The 20,202-nt window shown below is 60.1% G+C and overlaps 1 long non-coding RNA gene across 2 annotated transcripts; it reads left to right on the forward strand.

Moving 5' to 3' along the window:
• Nucleotides 1–5,173: 5,173 nt before the first annotated feature.
• Nucleotides 5,174–15,911, forward strand: LOC112654080 (uncharacterized). 2 transcript variants are annotated; one of them, XR_003132724.3, is made up of 8 exons: nucleotides 5,174–5,272; nucleotides 7,242–7,332; nucleotides 9,083–9,158; nucleotides 10,114–10,292; nucleotides 10,380–10,460; nucleotides 11,745–11,869; nucleotides 15,229–15,357; nucleotides 15,632–15,911. It is a non-coding gene; the product is annotated as an uncharacterized LOC112654080 (long non-coding RNA). The 2 variants fall into 2 exon arrangements; XR_003132725.3 differs by having other exon boundaries at nucleotides 15,664–15,911.
• The last annotated feature ends 4,291 nt before the right edge of the window (nucleotides 15,912–20,202 follow it).

Consider the following 20,202-nt stretch of genomic DNA (forward strand, 5'->3'; position numbering starts at 1 on the left):
TGATGGATATCCACATGCTAAGTCCCACGAACAGTTGTCAGATCCCAAGTTAAACCTCTACATGGGATCATTTCTGGGTCACTCGGCCTAACTGACCTCTTCACCTCCATGAACCTCCAGACCCAGCCTGGGGGGTCCAGTCTTGTCCCCCACATACCTTTGGACTCCCCTGCCCCCCATTGCTCTGCCTGAGGTGGGGTCATCTCTGGCTGGGATGCTCCCCATCCTTGCTCAGAGCCCTCCTGGCTCTACCCCACTGCCCAAGCCAGGCAGGGACCACCCCATGTGGAGCAGGCTCTCCAAGCCCTGTGACCTATATCCCTGCTTCCTGTTTACTGCAGTCATCTCCTGCAAGCCAAGCATTGGACTTCACTGATTTCAGGGTCCACAGGGCCACCCAAGCACTTGAGGCAGGACCACCACCCAGCGAGCACCCTCAAATCCTTGTACCCTGGGCTATGGTAGGGACTCCACGGGGCTGGGACACACAGTCCCTCCCTGGGTGATGCAGCCGTGTCTAGGGCTGAATCCTGGAACCCTATCTCAATGGTGTGCCCAAGGGGCTGAGGACATCTGGGCTGGGGCAGAGGGTGGGGGGCTAGAGTGCCCTGGCCCCACCTTTCCCCTCCAGGCTAGCCACCCTGGCCTGGGCAGTGGCACCTGCCCTCCAGTTGGCTGGGGAGGGGGCTGAGAGGCGGGGCTACCCTGAGGGCAGCCCGGAGGAGGTGGCCCAGCCAGGCCCCTGCCCAAGGCAGCATTCCTCGCAGCTGCTGATAAAGCTGGCTAATGGCTTTTTGCTAATGAGAAAAGCCCGACTGATTATGACAAATCGCTGGGAGCAGCGGGCTAAGCGGCGACACGTGCCCCACTCGCTGCCGCCAGGAGGGGCTGCTGCCCCACCCACCCCAGGCCCAGTGCCCAAACCTTGCCCTGCAGGGGAGGGCCCAGGGCCTGTGGGGGGGTGCGAGGTGCGAAGGGCCGAGGGGAAGAGCTAGGGCAGGGGACCCTCCCCAAGCTCCCCTGTACCCAACTCCCTAGCTCCCCCGGCACCTTCTGCCCCTGATACCCCAAGTCCATGACCCCCAGCACGCCCACTCAGCCCCCTCCCCGTGGTCCCCTGAGGTTGGGCTGCGGAGCAGGGGCCCAGGGGAACTGGTTGGACCTCCCCTGGCTAGGGGAGGACAGCACATGCTCTGTACCTTGTTTCCCAGGGACCCTGAGGAAAGGGGTGCATTTCTTCACTGCCGACCCCCAGAGGGTGTCTGGCTAGGGAGAAATTCAAACTGTCCTGAGTCTAGGACCTTGGTCCCCCTCGTCCCTCTGGGGCAGCCACTCTGCAACTTGGGGTCAAAGTGGGATAAGTGGCAACAAAGAATCCCAGAACATGGGGCAGGGGGGCAGCACTATCCCAGAGCACGGGGGTGGGGGGCAGCATGATCTCAGGACACGGGGTGGGCAGCACGATCCCAAGGCACCTGTGGGGGGAGGGCAGCATGATCCCAGGGTGCAGGGTGGGGGCAGCACGATCCCAGGACACAGTGGGGGGGCAGCATGATCCCAGGGCACCTGGTCAGGGGAGGGCAGCATGATCCCAGGGGGACATCATGACACCGGGGCGGGCGGGGGTGGGGAAGCATGATCCCAGGACACCGAGGGCGGGGGAACGGTCAGCATGATCCCAGGACACCAGGGCCCCAGCACGGTCCTCCCCGCCTGTCCCGGGTTGTGGGTTTTCATATGAACCTTCCCAGCCAGAGCAGATTGCTGTCCTCCTTCCACCCATCCACCTGTCTGTGTATTGAGCCTCTATGGGGCGCCAGGCACTGTCCCTCGAGCTGGGGTGAGCTTGATGCCCAGCTCCTGCTCCAGGCTCACTAGAGCGGTGTCCTGACCTGCGGCCCCCCTCCCCTCTGTCCTGTCCCTCCCCCACGGTCTTACCTGGTTGGTGACCCCCAGCGGTACCCCACCAGGTCCCTGTCCGTGGGCTGTAGGACCTGTGGACACACCTCACCGTGTCCAGCAACAGCTCTGCCACTCGACGCTTCTCTTCCCGACACCCCTTGGTCCCACCTCCAGAACCTTCTGCTGTCTTAGCTTTCTCCCCGACTGCCACGATCCGGAGTCCTCCACTCCACCTGCCCTCGGGTGCCCGCACAGGGCCGACCCCGACCCCGACCCCGACCCCAGCACCTGCGCCGGCCCCACCCCAGCCTGAGCAGCCCTGCTCCACCCACCTCTGCCCCCACGCAGGCCCGTGACCTCGGGATCTGGGGAGACCGGGAGCCACAGTGTAGCTGGCCTGTTGGGCGTTATTTAAGGGGGTTGAGGGGCCAGGGCAGCCGTGTAGAGGCTGCGTGGAGAGGTAGGAAAGGCATAATGGGATTTTCCATGTGGAACGGCCGTCTTATCTCGGCCCCGTGTGCCATCCATTACCGCTAATTACGCCGGCGGCCGAGCCCAGAGCCCTGGGCGCTCCCCCGGCCAGGCGGGCGGCTCCGTCCTCATTGTCCTCTGCCGGGCCGCCCCTCTCGCCCGGTGGGAAGGGCCCGGGGTCTCCCTATCGTCCCAGAGCAGCAGCGAACGTGGTGGGCACCCCCTTGATAGATGAAGCATGGAAATTAGTTCCAGAGTTTAACTGATAACCACGGAGCACAGCTACATTCGGTTATGGCAGCCCTAATTGATGAGCTCATTAAGTCCATTATTAGAGAAATTGATTTCAAATAGGCACTTAGAGCGGGTGCAGGAGGCAGGTGGGCGGGGGCAAAGAGGCAGAGGAAGCCACGAAAATACATAATGAGGCAAGTAATTTTATAGGTTTGTTTAATGAAAAGCCTCAACAGCGTACTCGTGGCCATGTGGGTTTTAAACACTCATTTTATGTACTAATAAAGCTCCTGGTGGTGAGATCCTTCCCAGGCCCTAGCCCACTATCCTCCGCGGCCACCCCTAATTAATTAATTAACCCTGGTGAGGCGATCAATGAGTTAGTCATGCAGAATCGACACTTGGAGGCCGCCCGCCTGGGCTCGTGGGGAGGGGAGGCCCGGCAGGTGCTTGGCTTCCCGCCCTCTAGCTTGGCCCTCTGGCCCTGCCCAGCCCGGGGCCCTGGCACTGGGGGCCATGCAGCCCCATGGCGGGGAGCTGGGGCCGCTATGGGCACTCTCCAGTGGACCAGGAGGGGCCCCGCGGGTCACCTCTATTTGTTCCAGCATGGTCCACCCCGACCCTGTCCGTGTGCCACAGGGCCGCCCCCATGACTCTAACCCTGACTTGGCCCTCAGGGCTCTCTGCCTGGCTCGGGAAAGGCTCAGTCTGGGTGATCCTTGGGATACTGACCCCAGCCTCCACCCCTGCTGCCTGCCCCCCAACCCACGTGTACCGAAACAGATGCGGACACACACATGGACATGCACAAGGGTGACGCTGACATGGTCACATGGATATATTCACATATGGATGCACACACAAAGACGTATTGCCACGGAATACATGGACTCCCACACGCAGATGCACATGCAAACACAGGCCCATGGAGACACAGTAGACACATGTAGTCCCACAGACACATGGACATGCAGTGGGCACACGGAGCCCCCGTGGACACATGGACACACAGTAGGCACAAGTAGCCCCACGGACACATGAACACGCAACAGACACATAGCCCCGTGGACACACGGACATGCAATGGACACACATAGTCCCCATGGACACATGGATACACAGTAGGCACACATAACCCCGTGGACACATGGACATGCAGTAGGCACATGTAGCCCCCACAGACACACGGACACGCAGCAGACACACAGAGCCCACAGACACACGGCATGAAGCCCCCGTGGACCCACGGTTGGGAACACACACACACACACACACACACACACACACACGACCGCCCTTCCATCTGTCCCAAGCGTGCTCGAGTGTGGATGCCCCACTCAAACTGAGGCTTCTCCACCTCTGTGGCTGCTTCTCTGGTCCTGTCGTCTGTCCTGCCTCAGCTCAGAGCCTCCTCGGGTCTCATTCCCCTGCACCCATTGTTCCTGGCTGCCCACACCTGGTCCCAGGCTCTTCACGGTGGCCCTGCCCATCTCCACCGGGGATCCAGCTTGAGTTCTCATGCCTCCCACTCCCGTTGACCGCGTGCCTCAGTGGGGAGGCCCAGCCGTCCAGGGGTGCGCTCCACGGGGTCCCTGGGCCAGCCTCCAGCCACTTCAATGTCTGCAGGAGCTCCTCCCCCACCTCTGGCCTCCGCATGTCCACCTGCGTCCCTGGTGGGGACCAGTGGTAGAGCAGAGTCCCACGGGACCAGGCTTCTTATGCCACTCTGGCCTCCACCTCCACGGCCACACCAGCACCGGCTCTGCCCCCCACTTAGGGCCTTTGCTCCTGCTGCTCCTCCACCTTGGCCCGCCCGTCCCTCCCTTCTTCCTCCGTGGTCGACAGCAGCCCGTCCTCCATCCTGTTTCTCTTTCCCTGGGGTTCCCTCTGCTAATGTGGTACGAGGGTCTCCTATAGCCTTGTCCATCCTGCCAGCACGGAGGCCCCATGAAGGGGGCTGTACCCAGCACAGGGAGTGGCCCCCGGGGCTGCTCTGCAGAGTTCCATGAATTCATGGGGTCCTCTGGGGGTTCAGGAAACACTGCTACTGAGATGCCGCAGAGGAGGAGCCTTCTTTATCAATAAGATAATTAAAATACTGATGAGCCACACGGGGAGGATGGAGGGACAGTGGCAGTAAGGCAGGGGGCTCAGTGTGGCAAACAAGACAGACATGATGCTAAAAATGAGTAATTCAAGAAACAACAGAATCAACACACATTCCACGGAAGGGATGGAAATGGTCACCTGGGTGCTGGGGGGACAGAGGGCGGGGCAGTAGGGCAGCCTCTGTCCTGGGTCTGGAGGCAGATCAGGGAGGGGGTGGCAAAGAGCCTGGCCCAGGGCTGCCGGAGGATGGGAGCGGCCCAGGAGGACGCAGGAACTAGAGCAGGCCTCAGGGGGCTCTGCTCTCCCTGCCCTGCCAGCCCGCTCTGGGTCTCAAGGCTGAATGCACCGGAGGCCAGGGCTCAGGGGGAGGCAGCCTGGGCAGAGGTCTGAGGGTACTTGAGTGTCCAGAGGTGATGGGTGAGTGGCACTGCCAGTGAGGCACCATGTCCCTCCCCAAACAGGGGATGCCCGCCGGCAATGTGGACTCCTCACAGGTGACATCGCCTGGGTGCTCTGACCCCACGGAAAAAGGAACCGTCAGCGTGGGGCGGCAGAGGTCAGTGCAGCAAACGTGTGAGCTCCCACGTCGCCCTGGGTCACTTGCACCTCCCGCCTGTGCTTCCCACGCCCTCAAGGAGCACCGTGGCCCTACTTCTCTCATGACACAGCCCTGGAATGGTGGTGGCATCTCGGGGGCCACTTCAGCTGCACGGGCAGGAGGGGGACGTCCAAAGTCCTGCAGCTGCACTTGTCTGGCCAGTGTCCTGTGAGGGCGTGACATCCTCCGACCCACAAGCTCGCCTCTTCCCTGCAGCCCTGCTGCCTTCATGGCGTGTCCTTGCTGTCCTTCTGCTGGTCCAGGAGCTGCACTCAGGGGAGCTGACAGTTTTCCTCTGGGTGTGGCCTGCCCTAATTTTACGGCCAGGTAGGACCTGGAATGGCCACAGGAGGCCGCAGGGGGCCTCGGAGTGGGGTGTCCCAGCTCATCCCCAGGTGTGCCCCTCCCCCTGCAGCCCTCCCTGTAGTTCCGAAGCCCACGTGGGGCAGACACAGGGCTGGTCTTTAGCAGGCGGCCAGAGGCTGCAGGCAAGACCAGTGTCACTGCTGGAGTGCCCAGAGAGGTCAGCCCAAACCACAGGTGCAGCCCCACTGGCCTCTGTGCACCTCTGGCCATCACTGCCTGCCCCTACCCCTATGTCTGTTCTGAGGCCTGGTGGCAGGGGGAAGGGGGATGGGGCCTCTCTGCCCACCTCCAGACCTGGATGTCGCTCCAGCCCATGCGGGGTCCTGCCCATCTGGCAGCCCTCCCACTAAGTGAGTCTGAGCGCTGGAAGGGCCCCATAGCTGCCCTTCATTCTAGGGGAGTGACTGTCTTCAGCATAGGTGCTCCCTGCTTTGATGGTCCAGTTGAGGAAGAGACCCATTAAACATATCCTTTGTCAAACAGCCCTGTGAGTTTTCTTCAGTTTTGTAGGTCTGCAAACACCCACCCCTGCTTAAAGCCCTGCGCACTGAGTCTGCGGGTGCACGGAGGTGAGCGCCCCAGCACTGGCCTGGCCCTTGTGAGGGACAAGAATTGGCCGAGGGGTTCAGTGCAGGTCGGGGGAGAGAGCCAGCTGGCAGGAGGGCTCACTCCAAGTCCCCCACTCCTGGGGACTGTGTGGACACGAGACAGATGACGGAAAAGCGATTTACAATTTGGCTGTTCTATTTCCAATTAAACCGCGACATTAGTTAATATGCAGGGCCGGGAAGCTCAGGCGGAGATAATGTGTAGATAGCTCCATAAAACTCCGCCAGGAACAAATAATTTTGCACAAATTTGCAAACAGCACGGTTTTTGTAAATAACCATCATCTTTCTACCGGCCCCACTGCCGATTATGCATTTTTCCTTCATGATAATTTAATGATGATCTAATTTACCTACTGTTGCTGGGCCTTGGGTGCAGCCAAAGCGATCGTCTGATTTAGTCCAAAATCTATCCCGATGGCGTTAATTCATATTGACCAAATGTTTACAAATTGAGCTTTTCCCCTTGTTATGCCAGACGGTGAACTCCACTCACGAGCCTGTTTGCACATGTCCAGCTGCCTGGGCCCGGGCCTGCCCATAGCTGACCAAGCTGTGGCAGCCTCTGAAACTGCAAGCACGGGTTGAGGTGCATGGCCTGGGAACTGTGGGGGGTAGAGAGAGGGGCGGACATGAGGGGCCTGCTTTCCCAGGCCAACAGAACAGGAGTCTGACAATGCCAGGAGGGGCCAGGAGGGCCCAGGAGGACATAGGAGGGCCAGGAGGAGCAGGGGGGCTTCCACCAACATCCAGAGGCCTTAGTTTCTGTAAAGGGGCCCCCGGGGGCCTGAACCGGGGTCTTGGCAAGGAATAACAGGCATCATCCCTGGGAGGGACTGGAGGCCAGCCCATCACCTGCATGTAGAGACCTCCTCCCCAACAAAACGTGGCTGCGTGGTCTTCTTGGGCACTCCACTGTATGAAGTGACTTTGTTTCTCTGTTTGCTTTTCAGATGCTGGTCTCCCTTCTAGGATGTCACTGCTCGGAACAAGTGGGGTCTGCTTTGCCCACAGGCTGGCCCAGGGCTCAGCTTAGAGCAGGTGGTAGGTTACCACGTGTCTTATTACTTTGTCACCATTGGCAGCATGTGCCTGGGCTCTGGTCACGAGCACTGCTTCCCCATGGTTGATTTCCTCTTCCAGGCTCACCAGTTTGCCAAGGGAGCGGAGGGCATACTGAAGGGTGGTGTGTCCTAGAGCTGCTGTGTAGCAAGGGGGGGGCCCATACATGGGTAATAGCGGGGAGGCAGTCACCGTGGTGGGACAGGGCCGTGCTCTGACCCAGCCCAAGCATTGGGTGATCATGGAGTAAGTGGATGGATGATCAGATGGGTAGACAGGGAGTTGATGTTGGCTAGCTGGCTGTCTGGGGTTGCTGGCTATGGGTTTCTGGTGGGTAGCTAGGTGGGTAGGTGGAAGGGTGGTCTAGGGGATGGATGGTTGGGTGTGTGTGTGGGTATGTGGGTGGCCTGCTTGGGCTGGTGGTTGGATGAACACATGGATGATGGGTGAGTGGATGGATGATTGCTGGCTGGCTGGGTGGGTGGCTGGCTGGATGTGAGGGTAGGTGGATGAATAGTTGGGTGGGCTATTATGCAGGTGAATGGTAGAGAGATTGGTGGGTAAATGAATGTGCGTGTGTGGGTTTGTGTTTCAGTGGGCAAGTGGGTGAATAGGTGGACTGTGGATGGTTTGCTGAGTGAGTTAGTATGTGGGTTGGTGGGTGAGTGAGTGAGTGGAGGTGGGTCAATGGTTGGATGGGCACTCAATTAGAAGTAGAGGAAGAGAGGAGGGGCCAGGCACCTGTGCTTGTTGATGAGTGTCTAGATTCGTAAGTGGGTACCTGCGTGATTAGGTGCGTTTCTGGGTGAGTTTAGCAGGTGAATGAGTGGGTGGATGGTGTGCACAGTGGATGGAGACCCAAGAATGCTTGCTCCCCAGAGCTTTTCCAGACGCCCATGATCAGGGAGCCTTCCTTGGCCGCCTCCACGCCAGGGCAGAGGCCACTAGGATGTGGGATTGTTGCTTCATTCATTTGTTGAACTCGGAGGAAATATTTGGAAACAAAATCACAAGGGAGAGTTGCCAGCTGCAGTAATCTGCCTGTGGGCCCCTTGGAGGACGCAGAGCCAACCACGACAGAACTTGTGGCCCTGGGGTGCCACTGTAGGGGTGGGTGGAACAGAAGGTGTGGGGACCAGCAGGTGCAGGTGGAAGCAAGGAGTCAGGTAATGTCTCAATTGCTGGTAGGGGGTCTGGGTCAGGAGCTGGTTGGGTCTGGGACTCTGGTCTGGGCCAGGGAGGGGTCCGGCAGCTGGGGGAACCGGGCTTGCCCAGGGTAAGGGAGGGCTTCCTGGAGGAGGAGGTGCTGGGTATCTATGTAAATAGAGGGCTGTGGATTGGGGGTAGGAGGAGCGTGTGTACTATCTGCCCTCCACCCCTGTGTGTCTCAGCCAGAGGGCCACGTGGACATGGATCCAGTATGAGTGGGACCAGGGGAGAAGCAGGGTAGGCACCAGGACTGGCCACCTGCGGCCCCACTGGGAGCGCAGACCATGCGGTTCTCTCCTTGTAGGAGAATCCCCAACACACAGGGACATTTGTAAACCATGCTCCCGCCTGGCTATCCTACCCCTGTCCTGGCCCTGCCTCCCTGGCCTGAGGTCCAGGGTCCTGCCTGATGGCCGGACCTCACCCTGGAGGGGCAGGGGGCCTTCCTTTCCTGGAGAGGGGGTGGGATGGGCTGCCCTAGAGAGGAATATTTACAGGTTAAGTGCTCCTCCTTCACCCTCAGCAGGCAGATGACCTGGGACCAGGCTAGTCTGTGCCTGGGGACATGCTTAGAACCGGCCGTGTCATCAACTGCTCAGGTCAGTGGTTGTAGAGAGCATTTATAGGTGCAGCCCCCTCACCCTGCTGTATAGCCATGTGGGGGGCATCATGCTCCGCCGACTGCGTCTTCTGGGCCCTGGGGGTGCTGCTCCCCCTGCCAGCTACTGGGCCGCACCAGGCCCCGAAGTCTCTGCCCTGAACCACTTCCTCCTGCTAAAAAAGCTAGATTTTTCTGCTATTTGTGCTGCTTTTAATCCATAGGAAGTGAATTTTCCACTCATATATTAGTTTATTTTATATTTTCAAATTGATTCGACTATACATTGATTTCCTGTTGTGGGTATTGTGTCCCGAGCGGGGATTACGCGTGTAGAAGTGGGGGCTCGTGGCGCATAAAGGTCGCTCTGCGCTGGAGAGCTCTTATCTTGAAAAGGGAGAGTCCAATTTTATTGAAACAGCTAAAATCCCACTTAATTGAATTTTTTTTCCTCTAAGATGTACAAGCTTAGAGACTTTTGCTTTCCAATTCAACTCAGACTCTGTGGTGTTTAAATTTCCAAACCCATAAAGACCTTTATGAAAAAGACCCTGCGAATATCGTATTTCTGAGCCGGCGCCCTGCCGCGCAGCACCAGGTGGGAGCGGTGATCACAATATCAATATTCTGTAGAACATCTTTGCATCGCGCGCCTTTCATGCCTATTTAACGCAGCCCCGAGGAAAAGGCTCCTGCCGGGCTCCCCTGATGCCCTGCCCTCAAAGGCCTGGACAGCCCGCCAAGGAGCCCAGTGGCTGTGCTGGGTCGCTCCTAGCCCCAGACTGAGTCAGAGAGGGGCACCTGACAGATGCTGGTCTCCCCATGTCTCAAAGCACCTGCCCCATGCTGCTGGCTCTCTGTGCTCCCTCTGCGCCCTTCCTGGGCTCTGCAAGGGGGCACTCACCTCATGCACACATCCTAGCAGTGGCCTGGCCATGATGTCTTCATCCCTCTAGGAGTGGCCCCGGCGTCCAGCTCGCTGCCAATCTCCCCTGGCCTTCCGCCACTTTCAGGGAGGAGAGAGGAAGATGAACAGTCTAACAGCATGCTGTGTGACTTGCAGGCCAAGTTGTTTGGAGGGCAGCCTCTTTCCCACCAGGGCTGGTCACACCTGGGGCATGTGTGCAGTGAGGAGGTATGTGGGCCCTGGGGGCCTGGCAAGGACCCTTCTGCACCTGCTGCCCTCCCATCCTGCCCTGGACCTGAGCCCCTCTCCTTCCAGCCACTGGTGGGTGCTGCAGATGGGTGCTGGGGCGTCTCCTGTGTGAGTCTGGGGGACCCTCTGTCTGGAGGCATCTGCTGGGTGAGTCTGGGGGTACCTCTGGGAGCATCTGCTGGTGAGTCTGGGGGGCCCTCTGTCTGGAGGTGTCTCCTGGGAGAGTGGGGGACCTACTATTCTGAGGAGGCCACCCCCTCGAACCTGTTCTCATTCCTGGCTACCTGTGGCCCAGCCTGGGACCACTTGCATGAGCTGACTGAGCTCAGTCTCCCACACGCTCTGCTCAGATAGCCTGTGCCTTCCCACCAGATGCCTTTGTCCTGCTCAGACCACATTTGACCCTCCTGTGTCCCCTGCTGACCCCCACCCACCTCTACCAAATTGGGCCTGAGCACCTGGGGCCCAGAGAAGCTCCCACCTGGTTTTGGAGTTCTAGAAGCTAAGCGCAGCCTCGCCCCTCGGGGACGCCTCCATTCCCCCCTGGGTTCCCAGTCCCAATGCTGCTGGACGTGGGCAGGGGAGGAGCGGCGCTGGTGCCGGAGCAGGAGGGGCCTAGGCTTGCCTCACCTGCCAGCCTCAGTATCTCCATCAGTACAGGGCCCTGCACTGCAGTGTCCTCCCCACAGGGCTGGCGATCTGAAGTCCGGCTCTGGTGGAGAGGCTCTGGGCTGGCAGCCCTGGGACCTCCCCTCGGGGCCATGGACTTGGGAGCTGACCCCCGGCTGCTGCGGGCGCCCCGCCTGTGTGCTGGCTGGACCTGCCTGTGCTCTGCACGGCCTTCAGGTGGGGCCTGGACTGTGCGTGCCGGTGTCCCGGGGGCAGCCCCGCTGCCCCGGGAGCCTGGCAGGCTGTGGGCCTCTCCCGGAGCCGCCGTGGCGGGGCGCATGCTTGGCCGACCGTTATCTGCTGCCTCTTCACGCACAGCTACTCCAGCGACAGTTGAACAGCGCTCCGGAACGGGGCTACTCTGTATCTCTATCCCGTGAAATGGCTAATGGTGATAAGGAGAGGAAAAACAAAGCGGTCCTCGGGCCTCACGATGCCCCCGCCCACCCGGCTCCTTAGCACTCGCTGGCGCTGCTGCCCGTAATTATTTCCTCAGCTCACTGGAGCTTCCAGAGAGTTCTCTGCGCCAGCGATGCTGCTGAGTGCTTGGGATAGTGCTGAGTGGGGATGGTGGTGGGGGGTGCTGGGACCCGACTCCGAGAGGCCCAGGGTTGGGTCAAGGCACAGCCAGACGTCCTGGGTGAGCCCACCGGGAGGGTGCCCATGAGGGCTGCGGCGTCATCTTGGGTGACGGTTGGGGACAGCGTGCTTCAGGATCTCCAGGTACGCAGAATTCACGCACCTTACCTTCCGGCCCAGCAGAAGGCCACAGGACCAGAGACGCCCAGGGTGGAGACGTCCGCCACCTAGTGAGGCCTGGGCAGTGTGCACCTGGCAGGACACTGGGGATGGTCTGGACTTTCATCTCTCTTAGCCACATGTTCCAGGTGAGTCCCATTCATTCCTGCCAGATGCCTCCGTGGTGACCTCGGGGACCCTGCCTGAGATGCCACCGGTATTAGAGGAGAGGGGACGGTCACACAGGCAGAGTGGCCACTCCCAGGGCTGGGGGAGCTCGGAGCTAGTAGTCAGCTCAGGGTCACTCCTGGGTAGGCAGGCTTCCTGGGCAGGTAGCCCTGGGCCTGGCCGTCCATGGGTGGCAAGCCCCAGGTTGCCTCTTCTGCTCTTCTTGTTCTCTCCAAAACTCACTTCTGGGGAATTTCCTCCTACTGCCCCTGGGAGCTCCCTCAGGCACATAGCTGTCCTGTGCTGCCGGGGACCCGGTGCTGCGCCTTTTCTGGGGTTCCCTGTCCAGCCACCCCCCCCCCCACAAGGCTGAGTTTCTACGGGAAAAGCCTTAGATTCTGGTGGGTGCCTGTTCCTGGCCTTTGCCCCCATAGGGAGGGTGCCCCCCCCAGCGCAGCCCCATGCCTTGGATAAGGTGAGATGCACCTGGGGAGCACAGGGACCCCTTAGGTCTCTCTAGCCAAAGGCCTCACTGGTGAGGTTAGTCAGCTGCCTGGCAGGGCCAGTGAGAGTGGAGGGAGCCCTGGCTTTGCCCTCCACTCGATGGTGGGGAGTTTGGGGAAGGGAAGCAGAGCCTGTTGGCTCCTATAGTGAGAAGCCTAGGAAAACCCTGGCCCTATTCTCCACCCCTGCCTCTCAGACTCCTGCTTGGGGCCCCCACCCCTACCCTGCTCCCCACACCTCCAATCTCATCTGATCATGACAGTTGGGTGCTCCCCTGAGGTGAGGGGCAGTGTGCCCCCAGGCAGCATCCTGAGGGCAGAAGGGTCCCACAAGAAGACAGGGAGTAATGACCATGAGGGCTGCTGGCCACAGGCCTGCAGTGCAGGAGGCGGATGTGGGCTCTGGTCTCTCTCCCTGCACAGCGCTGGGGCGGGGCGGCTGCAGGGTGCGGTGCATCCAGCAGGGGCAGTACGGGGGGGCAGCCACGCAGAGCCCGGCCCTGCCTGCCCAAGCTTTGCCCTCCTGGGGAACAAGTGGAGGCCCCACCGGCCAGGTGGCCAGAGCGCATTTTAATAGTGGAGCGCGATTCCAGAGCAGTGGGAAGAGAAAGGGAGAAGCCTATGAATTATTACAAACGCACTCAATCTCCGCGGCCGCGCGGCCAGCCCAGCCTGGAAAGCCTTTTCTTCTCGTGTTTAAGTTAGCGTGGAAGATGAAATAGTCACAGAGACGCACTGGCCACTCGAACCTGTTATTGCTGGCTGTGAGTGCCTATAAATACTTTTCTGATTTATAACCTCGCTCTGCTTTATAAATGGAAAACCAGAAATGCCTTCAAGAGTAGCTTTCAAAGCCCGCGCTTCTCAGCGTGTCCACTCACAGAGGTGAATGCCAACACCCGGGACACGCCCTCCACCTTCCGCCCCCACCCCACCCCCCACAACCCGTGGGCACCAGGCCTGCACCTGGGCCTGGGGCAAGTTTGGATTCTGTGTGTGTTGGCCCAGGAGGATGGGGTTCCAGGTGTGGGGTGTTCAGGGCTGGAAGTGGGGTGGATGGGTCACTTTATGGTGGCAGTGATGGAATTCAGGGATGCGCCCTCTGTTTTGGGATAAAGGGAGGTGCAAAAAACATCTATGCACTCCAGAGGGGAAGCTAATGTCCAAGCCCCCAGCCCCCTAGTCTATCCCTGCTTCCCAACACCCCTGATTGCTGTCTGTGGATAACAGGGTATTCACACCCAGCAGCCCCACCGTGGCACTCACCTGGGCCAACTGGCCTTGAAAGATGGGCAGTGAGCCAGCAGGGATTGCTCAGGAAACTTCAGCCACTGACTGCAAATACTACAGGGACCTGGTGTTATGGGGAAACCGAGTCTCACGAAGGCTAAGCCAGTTGTCCCAAGACCAGCAGGGACTTTGAGGGGGCAGGCACTTGCACCAGGATGTGGAGGGCACAGTAGTTCCCTCATGCCGACCAGGGCAGGGCCAGCAGCCCCTGGGGTGTCCTGATGTCCTGGCAGTGCCCAAAGCCACGTAGCCCCTCCCCCAAGGGCATTCTTCACCCCATCCAGGATTTGCAGGAAACCGTATTTGGGGTTAAAGAAAAGGCATTGAATGAAGCACTCAGTGTTGGATTTGCTCTGTGAATTTTTGAATCATTTAGAATATGAGCTTCTTGATGAAAAGCACGATTTTGTGTTATGAACCAGAAAGTCATGGGCGATCAGACCAGGGAGAAGGGCTGAGGCACCTCGGTGATGTCCTCGCTGCTGACACTGCTGCTTCCGAACGAGCACACAGGCCATCCACCCTGGAGAGCTGTTGGCACCCAGGCCCCGCCCCCAGGCTCCCCACATCTGCTAAGGAACGCAAGGGATGGGCAGCCCAGGAGCTGGGCGCGTTTGGTCCTGGACACAATATCCAAAAAATGGGCTCAACCTTGGCCAGAGGGGGCTGAGCCCTGCCGCCCACTGTCTGCGCCCTGAGGCCACTCTGCTCCCACCATGAATCCCCATCCCCACACACCCGGCACCACACACACACACACACACACACACACACACACACACACACACACGACTTCCTAGGCAGGGCAAGTGCTGGAGATGTTTATTGAACAGGAAGTGAGATTGTGACCACCTAGTCAGACGGAATACTCAGCGACGAGCGTAGGTTGGCCACGAAGAACCATTCCCTGGCCTCGGCCCATTGGGAAAAGCAGCCGCCGCGGAAGCAGACCCGGGGCAGGCCCCACCAGCAGCACTGGCAGCCCCAAGAGGAACCCTGGGAGCGCAAGCCCTGGAGGGGCATCATGGGGCCACACGCCCCGAGTAAATCCTCCGGAGGCAAGGGTCCCTGCCGCCCCCGCCCCCCGCCCCAGCCCTCACCCTCACCCTCACCCTCACCACCCACTTCCCGTGGCCAGAGCAGCACCCATCACGTGCTAGGATTGCTGGGCCCGGCCCATAGGAGACCTGTGTGCCCGCGGGGACAGTCTGGCAGGCCGCGGGGTGGCTGAGACCTCAGCATCTGGGCTGCTCCGGCCTGGCGCTGGGGTCAGCGATCTAGTACAGAGTGTGGTGGCCGTCTGCGCACCCACGTTCCCAGATGGCTAGAGGCTCAGGGCTTTTTTCACACCCAGGCATCTCCTGTGCATGATGAAGGGGACCATAAAAATGGACTTCTGTTTGTTACACCTGGTTCTTCCAGAGCCGCCAACTGCCCCAGCTGCCCATGGCCATCAGCATGGGGTGGGGGTTGGGGGGCTGCGGCTGGACCCTAGGATCAGCATGCTAGAGGAGGTGAGTGTATGACTAGCCACATCTGCTTTCCAGGGTCACCTGCTTGTCCTGTGGCAGCATTGTCCGCAGAACATGGGGAAGTGTATTTGACCAAGGCCCATCCACCCAGAGACAGGTGTCAGCCAAGGGCCCCTCAGTTCAGCCAGAGTCAGCAAAACACAGGTGAGTTCCAGAGCAATGCTGCCCATGGGCTCAGCGGGGAGGGTCTGGTGCTGGGAACAGGGCCTGCCTGGTGCCGCCCCAGGATGGGGTAGGCAGCTGGAGAAGCTTGCCTGGAGGGCCCACTGGCCAGATGCTGACATGGTGGACACCCCAGTCTCTAGGGCTCACGGAGGGGGCCCAGGGGTCTCACCTGGCCTTGGAAGGGAGGGGAGGGGAGGGGAGGGGAGGGGAGGGGCCCCCGAACTGCCGGCCATCTGGAAACATGGGCGCCCAGGTTGCTGCCACACTGTACTGGAACCCTGACAGCAACTCTGGGCCAGAGCAGCCCCCATGGCCACCAGCTGGTAGATGCATGAAACATCTGGTCCACGTGTGCAAGAGTGGTGTGCCGCCGTGCGAGGAGTGAGCCACATCACACCTGCAGTGTGGACAAACCTCGGAGGCAGCAGTCCAGAGACATGCCAGACACAAAGGCTCCTTCTCTGTGGTGTCCAACGACAGAGACAGAAGCAGAGGGGCAGCTGCCCCAGGACTGGCAAGGAGTGACTACTAGTGGGTGGGGGTTAGAGGAGGTTGGGGTGGGGTGGAGGTCGGGGTGGTACAACCTTGCAAAGGTGCTCAGTGTCCCTGAAATGCACAGTTTAAGATGGTTAATTTTAGTTTATGTGAATTTCACTTGAATCACAAAATAAATAAGTAAAATAAATGACTTGGACTGGAGACGATGGGAACAGGAAGTGAGCTGACAGGGAGGGAAGGTGGACAAGCCAACATCACTGTGAGGGCACTGAGGCACACTTGGGCTCCCACGGGTTTGCATGAGGCTATTTGGGCATTTGCTCTGGTCTCATGTGCCTCTCAAGAGGCAGGGCCCCAGGCTGGGGCCACTGGCTGGGGAGGCCAGGCCAGTCTGGGGCTGCCCCATGGGGCTCTGGGTGCCCTCTGTGGTCTGGACCCCCTTGGAGGAGGCGGCCTCTGGGGGGCAGACCCCCGGCCCAGCCACATTCCCAAGCACCACTCCCAGCTGACCAGCTGTCACACGCATGGAAGACACAGTCGGGGCCTCAGTGCCCTGGACCCTGGTCTGGGAAGCTGAAGCACGGCTGGGCTGCTCAGAGTCAGGAGACTGGCGTCCACACTGCAAACGCAAAGATCCCTGGTGTCTGGGGGTGGTGCCCTCAGTGCTTTGCAGGGCACAGTTGGACCTCAGGGTTACTGGCTTCAGGAAAATCCATAGGGGGGGCCCAAGTCAATCTGGGTTGTGGGAGCCAGGCTGCGTGGCTGTCTTCCTGGCCCTGGTGGGGGGCCACGGGGTGGGAGGCTTCCAGGACCCTGGGGCAGCCCCACAACCACCGTGAGGCCCAGGGTAGGGTCCTGGCAGTGGTGTCGCCTCCGTGGTCATGGACCTGCCCTTGAGCCCACGTCTGCCCCTCCTCCTCCTCATCGTCACTGCAGGGACAGTGTGGTCCCTTCCTTCTGGGTCTTGGGGCTGAGGACAGATGCCCTAGCCCTCAACCTGTGAAGGATGCCTTGCGGTGATGGCCAGGAGCAGGACTGGGAGGCTTGGGGCCACCAGGCAGTGACCTCTCAGGGGGTTTCCTCCTCTGATAAATGTAGGTTAGTGTATGTTCCCTCCTTGCAGTGGTTCCAATGGCTAAAGGGAGGGCATGAGATGGATGGGGGGCACATGTGCGTGTGCTCACCTCTGCGGCAGCGTGGGGAGAGCCAGGACCCCAGCAGCGGGTCAGGCCTGGGCTGGGTGTCATGACCCAGGGGGTGGATGCTGGGGATTTGAGCCAGCGGAGCCAGGCCCTGTGTCCGCGTCGCCCGCCCGCCCACCGCGCTCTGCGGGGACGCCTGTGAGGTAATGGCCCGCACTGAAGCCTTCCTGGGCCCCGTGGCCACTCGGCCCTCCCCGGGGTCCGCGCCGCGTGATGGAGCTCTGACGGGAGTAACCCGGGCTGAGCTAATCGAAGCTGAAAAGGCGGAATCAGCGCGCGTCGGATCCTCTTGCCGCCTTCATCAATCCAGCTAACTGGGTTTGAGCGCGCGCGGGGCAAATGTTCTGCAAAGGGAATTAATATGTAAGACATCTGAGGCCTGGCGCGGCCGTGGGTCCTCCGGCGGGCGCGGGGCTGGGCGGCCAAGGACCCGACCGGCCTGGGGAGGCGGCCGCCCACCCCGCCCGCCCCACCCTCAATTCAATTAGGAGGGGGCTGCTGCATATGCAGGCGGCGCGGAGGAGGGAGGGAGCGGGACAAAGGCGTGCGCGTTTACCCCATCATAAGCTTCATTTGGAGGAGGTTTGAAAACAATTCCCCGTCACATTTGTCCCTGTCAGATCACATTATTCACAAATGAAGTTCACAAAGTATCAATTCAATTTCAATGAGCGCCGCTGCAGGGCTCGGCGGGGTCTGGCCCAGCCCGCAGGGGGGGGTGGCTGCGGACACCGAGGCCGTCAGAGGTAATCAAAGGGAGGCGGCCACGCTAGCACTTTCCATTTCACCCCTTTTGTGCACATCTGTTCCTGGATAATCCCATTTTCTACACTTCCAAATCACTGAAGACGGCCACGGAGGGGTGGGGCCCGCGGGAGGGGGTGGCACGTCTAGCGGAGCCAGGCAGAGGCGGGGGTGGTGGCCAGGGAGCCTGCCTGGGGCCCTGCCCTCTGGGTCCAGGCCTAGCACTGCCTCAGGTTGCCGCGCGGCTGGGCCCCTGTGCTCCCCTCCTCCCCCAGTCTGTAGCCTGGGGCACATTTCTGGAGCCCACCAGCTTCGGGGCCTGGGCCTCTCCCCATGCTCTCGCAGCTCAGAAGGCCTCCGGAGCATCCAAGCATCCTGCCCACCCCACCGCCACACTGTCTCCATCCCCAGGGCCCCCTCCTCTCCTGCCTAAGGCCGGTCTGGCCCCCTCCTTGGTTTGGGCTAGAGGCTGGGGCACTCAGCTCACCCTGAGGGGCCCTGAGGCAGGTCTCAGGCTTCTCCTGGCCATCCAGGGGCTAAGGTGTCTTGGCCACCGCAGCACGGACCCACCCCTAATGGCACAGGGCAGAGTAAAACTTCCTTCTGTCCAAACCTCTCCCCTCTGTTCTGTAGCGTCCTGCTTCGCCCCAGACTTCTTCCGGCCTCTGGACCCGGACATCCCAACACCAGGCCCTCCTCCTGCCCCTTCACAGCCTCTGAGGAGGTGGGGGGCACGGGGCGGTGAACGGTCCCTGGTCACACTGGTCTGGGCTCACAGCATCCACATGTCAGGTCAGACTTTGCCCTTTCACAGCCCTCCAAGCCGAAGTGAAGTGCAGTCAGGGAGGCAAGCTCCTCTGCCCCGTATGACCAGGGCTGGGGCTCCCCACTTGTGGACTGAATGATCAGCCCCTTTCTGGTCTGGGCCTCACAAAGACTGCTGACCCCAATGAGTCCTAGAGGGCTATGGAAGCAGGTGTCAGAAGTCTGGGGGCAGAGTGGGTGGCTGGGGCCAGGCTGTCATCCTCTTGACGCCTCTGGGGCAGGATGCACACGGTGGGGCTGTCCTGGGGCTTCTGGCTGGAGGCCACACCCCAGACCCTGAGGCTCAGGGAGGAAGAAGGAACTGTGGCACACCCTGGTGTACTGTCTTGGGCATCAGGGGTGCGGCTCCCTGGGCTCTCCGGAGTGCACTGCCCCAGGCTCACACCTGCAGCTGAGGTGCATCCAAGAACACAAGGCAGGCCTGCAGGTGGGCTGTGCATATCGGGGTGCACACATGTGTACACGCAGTGGGTCTGAGGTCTTATGCTGTTGGGGCCCAAGCACCCTAGTAGGGCTGGCTGTACCATTTTTGCTCTCTCTGCAGTAGACATTAGCCTCCTGCCAGCTTCCTGCTCTAGGATCCGCTGGCACCACAGCTTTACGCGTGCAGTTCCAAGATCCTGCCAGCAGGGACGGGGTCAGGCTGCCTGCGGATGTGGGCCTCCAAGGGGCGTGGGGAGCACCCATACCTGAGCCACTGTCACCCCGTGATGAGGCCGGGCCTCCGAAATGGAAGAAAATTGCCATTTCATAACAATTGTTTGCATTTTTAAATGAATAAACTTAATTTTTTAGAGCAGTTTTAGGGTGAGGGCAACACTGAAAGGGAGGTACAGAGGTTTCCCATATGTCCCCATCCCCCCCAACCCACACCTGCACCAGAGTGGGGCATCTGTGATGGAGATGCGTCATCACCCTGAGGCCACAGACAGTGTCAGGGTGCACGCTGGGGGTGCACGCTCTGTGGGTTTGGGCGAGCGCATCCTGACAGGTGCCCACTCCCGCAGTATCCCATGGCGTGGCATCACGGCCCCCAAAGCCACTGTCTTCCACCCGTTTACCTCCCACCCCCCAGCCCCGACCACTGCTGACCCTGTCACTGTCCCCAGAGGTCTGCCTTTTCCAGAAGGTCCCATGGCGGGAATCAGAGGGCTTCTTTCCCTTAGGGATACACTCTTCAGGTTCCTCTGTGTCTTTTCACGGCTCGATAGCTTGTTTCTCGTTAGCATGAGTAATACTCCATTGTCTGGGCGGAGCACACTTAGTTTATCCGCTCACTTGCTGGAGGACGTACTGGTTGTTTTCAGGTTTGGCAATTACGAACAAAACTGCTATAAACATCTGCGAGCAGGAGTCTGTGTGGATGTAGGGATTTGGTTAATTTGGGTGAACACCAAGGCGCGTGACAGCTGGGCCACGTGGTCAGAGTAAGCTTGGTTCTGTAAGAGAGACCTGTTTCCCAGTGTCCCTGGCCACTGATGAGGCCAGGCCTTGGAAACAGGAGAAATGGCATTTCATAGCGTTTGCAGCAAAAGCCAAGCTATCTCTTAGCTGC

Source organism: Canis lupus, chromosome 3 (genome assembly GCF_003254725.2).
Source record: "Canis lupus dingo isolate Sandy chromosome 3, ASM325472v2, whole genome shotgun sequence".
NCBI classification, from domain to species: Eukaryota; Metazoa; Chordata; class Mammalia; order Carnivora; family Canidae; genus Canis; species Canis lupus.